This window comes from Euprymna scolopes, chromosome 12 (genome assembly GCF_053919585.1).
Source record: "Euprymna scolopes isolate OS-2025 chromosome 12, ASM5391958v1, whole genome shotgun sequence".
Lineage (NCBI taxonomy): Eukaryota > Metazoa > Mollusca > Cephalopoda > Sepiida > Sepiolidae > Euprymna > Euprymna scolopes.
Window position 1 is genome coordinate 91,720,702 of NC_136493.1, and position 5,959 is coordinate 91,726,660.

The window sequence follows — 5,959 nt, forward strand, 5'->3', positions numbered from 1 at the left end:
GTTGATTTACAACCTGGCTATAGTTGATGGTGAAGTAACCTGCTCTGAAACCTGCTTGTTCTCGCGGTTAATGACTGTCTAGTGTCCCTAGCATACGTCTTAGCAAGACATGTGAGAATATCTTGTATGTAACTGGCAGAAGGCTGGTTAGCCGATAGTTCTTAATATCTGCAGTGTCTCCTTTCTTATGAATGATGACCACTAATGCATTCTCCATTGATCTGGAACTTTTTCACTGGAGAGGAATTTATTAAACAGTCTTGTAAATATCTCAACAATGGGTTTACTACCGCTCTGTAGCACTTCTGCAGAAACAACATCCTCTTCTGCAGCCTTGCATGATTACAGTCTCTTAATATATATATATATATATATATATATATATATATGTATATATAGTCATCCACATACAGTACTGTTTCGCTGTTTCACAGCTCATCAGTGCGGCTAGACAGGCAACTACCTCAAGCCAGGATTGAAACCCGACCGTTTGTACGGCAGTCAAGGCTCCTAACCATTACGCTGTTGGCGGCTGCTTGAACGAGTAGTGAGTTTAACGATGTTTTGATATCGTCTGAAATGTGCCCACACATTCTCAAGCCCATGCATATAATACACATATAAAGATACGTACACTATCAAAGGTATTAACATATAAGTAATACTTATTTAGACATACAATAGACATATATATACACACTGACACGTATACATACACACTCATAGCTATATATATATATATATATATATATATATAATATAAAGCTGAATGTCTGTGTGTGTGTGTGTGTGTGTGTGTGTGTCTGGTCACGAATAGACTCCTATATGGTTGACTATTTAAAAAAAAAAACTGATTACATATAATGATAGAAAATGTATCGAGACACAGGAATTGGTATGTTTGATCAAGCAGAACGGTGGTTCATTAAAATTGTGGGGTCTGCGTTCGTGCCTGGTCCACAAAGTATGGAAATAAAATATTTAAAAATTAAACAAAAAAACGTTTACAAGTGTTTTTGATATAGATGTACATAAGAATAATTTGATAAGTATGTTTTAACTTACATAGGGATGGTATAATAAAATTGTGGGGTCTGCTTTCGCGCCTGGCCTCCATAGAATGGAAATAGGTACAAACTTTAAATACTACTTTTCGTATCTATCTGGGTAAGTATACTTTGATAATTATGTTTCAGTTTGAAGAAATAATGTATAATAAAATTAGTGGGTGTTCGTTCGCGCCTGACCTCCATAGTATGGAAATATGTCACACAGTTTAACAATGTTTTTTAATATAGATCCACAGAATATTGTTTTTTTTTTTATTTTATTATTACATTTTCACCTCAAACAAGGTAAATTGCCACTTTGGTGTAGGGGGCTACTATCAGGGGCAACAACTACTGGGGTACTATGTAGGGATTTGGGCAGCAAGGTGTCGGTTCACGTTACACTTGAACTTCTGCACGTCAGTACTGTTGGGGAAGCAGGGACCTGGAATGGAATTCCAGAGTCTTGCGGTTCTGGGGAAGAAACTATTGGAGTAAAAAGATCTTTTACATCTAGGGACCTCTACAGTGTGGGGGTGGGATCTAGTAGCCTGTCGGGTTTGTCGAGGGTGCTCGCGTCGTGGGGGCACAAGTGATTGGAGTTCGTCAGAGCATTCACCACTAAAATACTTGTAGAAAAGGTAGAGGGATGCAACATTTCGTCGATGGGACAGAGGCTGAAGCTTAGATGCCAGTTCAGGGCCTATCAGGTTTGCGACTCTCTTTTGAACCTTGTCAAGGAGCGAGAGACTAGTAGCAGATGCACCAGCCCAGATGTGGCAGCAATACTCCATACATGGGCGAATGGTGGCCTTATAGAGGTACAGGATACTTTCGGGTGTTAGTAGTTTTATAGCACGGTAGAGAGAGCCCACCTTTCTTGCAGCGGCCCTGGCAATGCCTTCAATGTAATTGTTCCAACTCATGTTTCCTGTGAACGTTAGGCCAAGGAGTTTGAAAGATGGACTCTCAGATAAAGAGTCGTTGGCCATTGCTATGGGTGGTAGAGAGGGTTTCTTGTAATTATTGAATGAAACTAGTTTAGTCTTGGCAGCATTGAACGCGACCAACCACTTTTGTCCCCATTCCACTACAGATTGGAGGTCTTCCTCTAGTGTTTCTGCCATTTCTTTAGAAATGTGTTCATTCGTCTCCCTGTCGTGTCTGCCATAGAGTGTAGTGTCATCAGCATATATACCCATCTCAGAGGCAATGTTGTCGGGGAGGTCATTTATGAATATCAGGAACAATAGAGGTCCAAGGATAGACCCCTGAGGCACTCCCGCATTTATATCATATTGTTTAGATGTGCGACCGTCGAGGACTACCTGGATTTTTCTCTTATCTAAGAAGGATTTAATTATGTTAAGTATTCTACCAGTGATACCGTATGATCTGATTTTACTGAGGAGACCTTCATGCCATACCCTGTCAAAAGCCTTAGATATATCTAGAGCTACCGCTCTGCCTTCCCCCGCTTTGTCCAGTGAATGGTATATACGTTCAGAGATCACAGTGAGGATGTCTGCTGTGGAACGGGCTTGTCTAAATCCATATTGTTTGTCAGTCAGTAGTTTAGCATCTGTAAGATGATGGACTAGAGCATGGTTAATCATGGTCTCAAATATTTTTGCAAAAAGTGGGAGGAGGCAAATGGGGCGATAATTTGATGGGTCAGTCCTTTCGCCAGAATTCTTGAATACTGGTACAACAGAAGCAGTTTGCCAACAGCCCGGAAAGCAAGCTTCATTAAGACATTTGTTGTAGAGTTTGGAGAGAACTGGAGCTACTTCGGCTGAGCACTTTTTTAATAGCACAGCTGGGATAAGATCGGGTCCACATGCTTTTGAGGTGTCAAGGTTTTTTATGATAGCATGCACCTGAGCAGGGGTGGTTTTCAGATCGTCTAGTGTGGCGTCTGTCCGCATAGGAAAGTCAGGTAGGGGGTGGTTGGAAGGGTCCAGTGTGGAGTTTGAGGCAAACCGACTGGCAAGCATGTTAGCCTTGTCGGTTGCTGAGGAGACAATCTCGTGATTGTTGGTTAGTGGGGGAATTGTTGATTGCCCATTATTTACTACACTGTTGTAGATTTTCCAGAAGTCTCGAGTTCCTAGTTTTTGTGCTTCGATGCGCTTTTTAGTGGTTTCAGTAAATTCTCTCTTAGCTGTCGCTATTTTTTTCTTAACGTTATTTCTAGCTTCTATATACTTCAGTCTGTTTGAACTGGACTTATGTCGGTTAAACCTACGGTATGCATGCTGCTTTTGAGTAATGGCAGTTGCACAAGTCGACGTAAACCATTGGGGAGAGTGGGGCTTACTATAAAATTTCCGCATGGGAACATGCGCTTCGATTGCAGTTTTGAACCAGTCAGTGGTCTCGTTTGCACACTGTTCAGCAGGGAGAGAGGAAATATTTTTCCATGGAGCATCTCTAATTAGTTCCCTGATGGCTTTCCAGTCAGCCTTATTATAATATCTCGTTGTTTTGAGCACTGGCTCTTCAGTTTTGGGTCTAGAGTTTAGGGCGATTTCAACCATTATCACTGCATGATCAGCGTTCCCGAGTGGGCTGTGGGCCTTCGTTATGCAGTCATCGGGAACTGTGGTCAAAAACAGATCTAGAAGTGATGCGTGTTGTTCTTCCTGGTCAGGGAAACGGGTTGGAAACGTAACAATTTGTGATAGGGAGTGAGATATAGCGAAGCTATGGGTTGTGCTGCCCGCTGCATCTGTGTGAGTAGAGAATCCAAGCCAAGTTTTTGTGGTGGACATTAAAGTCACCAAACACATGTATTTGTGCGCTAGTGTCGAGGGACAGTGCCGTGTCTATGCTGTCAGATACTTTGTTTATTATGGAGCAGTCCTGAGTCGAGGGAGAGCGGTAGATAAAATAATAGTAGCTAATACTGTGTTGCATGTTTAGTCTAAAGCACATAAAGGCTTGATCATCTGTTTCTAGGTTTGTTTCTCTAGTCAAGGGAAGGGTATTACGAATGTAAACTCCAAGTCCGTGCATATGTCTGTCAGAGTCCTTACGGCAGAGTGGGAGATATCCAGGCATGTTAAAGTGGTTAGAGGGAATGGAGGAGTGTAGGTTAGTCTCACTTAGTGCTAAGATATCCGGGGTATTTGTTAAGAGAAATGCTTCAACATCAGCTAAGTTAGTTCTAAGCCCACGGATATTTGTGAATGAGAGCCTCAAGGGAGGAGGCAAGTTGAATTTGTTTGTCCCTAATCCTGGTTTAAGCTTATTTTTAGATTGTACTGTCGTCATATTTTTTTTAAGAGTTTCGGTAAGGGGGAGCTAAACAAGAGGTTATGCGGAGCTTCAGACATGCATCACAAGTAGACCATCAGCTGACCTTTCTCCAATTAGGATTGTGGCCTCAGGAAAGCCCACCGGGGATGAGTGCAGGGTCCCTTTCCATGCGCGTCATGGCACTGCAAACAACCCGATATTATTCAACTGTTGATGGAGCAGTCGCTCTAAGCGCTACCAAAGAGTTAGGGCTCCTGTACTACCAGTCGGGAACAGCAGCCAGGAACTGTCAATCCGGTACCCTCAACCCTTTAGAAGAAGGTCAACCCAATCTAATCGCTCAGGCATATCTTATACTCAAGCACTCCCAAATGTTCAGTTTTAGGGGTGGGGCATGCTGGGAATGGGGAAGAACGGCGTTCATTGCCTTAGCCAGGAAACAAGATCTACCGCTGGGTGTTTCTGTCGAATCACTGAGATAGTGTCTCTGCGCTTGACTAATAGACAAAGAAGGAGTATGGAAGCCGGGCGATAGACAGAGCCTATCTACTCCTTAAGCAATTTAGGTTTGCAAACCGGTGAATTTGTTTGAGTCACCAGCTCTAGGAAGGTTGTCATCCAAGACTGAAGAGGCCTCTCTCCCCTTTGGTTTAGTTTCAGAGTTTTCCTTCTCCTAGACGGATGATCTGGGAAGACCTACTGGGTCCGTCAGCCCTGAGAGGGTTTTCTCCGCGCCTAGGTTCTAATCCAGGTATTTCTGCGACCCCGCGTTGTTAGTGTTACTGGGTTAGTTTGTGGGGGATTATATCTCTACTGATTAGTTACACTCCTCGAAGTGATTTAGGGACATGCTATTTACTTGTTAATGGATAAAGGGGGTGGGTGAAGTTCATGCAGTGTAAGCGTCTATGTTTGTAAGAGGGCTTGTTAGGGAGGAGATAATGTGATTTTAGTCTTACCCTTTTTTTTATTTTATTAATGTTAGCTTATTTCTCGTATAGTGTTACAGTATGAGTAGGTATTAAGAATTGAGCTACGAGTTGTGCCCGAGCTATTTTAGATGATAGGAGGGTTAAGATGTAAGTGCAATATAGCATGGATAAGACAGCAAGTTTTGAGTCATGCGTAATTAGGTGAATAGATATATGGGCAGGTTTTCAGTAGGTGCGAATAGAGTTGAAGTTGTAGGTATTTTTTAGTAAGAGTCATGGGGCGTTTTGCATAACAAGGAGTGTCGTTTCAATAACGTAATTAATCGTTGCAAAACTCGAGGAGACAGTTGTGTAGTGCATATCGCTTTGTTTCTGGGTACTTTGGCTGTTAAGTACCTGCCCTTGTGTGCATAGGCTGTTAAGTCCCTTGCTGGATAGGAATGAGCTGTAATGCATGTCTTAGAGGTAGAAATGTATAGATGTTTAGTGATGGCTATTAAAACAGTTTGCATGTGAGGGATTAGGGGCTGGAAGTTAGCGATTCCACTACAGATGCGGAGCAATGTGGGAGTTTAGTGGCGGATAGGTTGGAAGGAGTAGATTGTTTGCGTTCAAGAGAAGAGGGGTTATTTATTTACAGATGGATTTCCATTAGGATTTTGGAGTTACAGGTAAGGTTTAGTTTGAAGAAGGGAGGAAATTTTTTTTTTTTTTTAT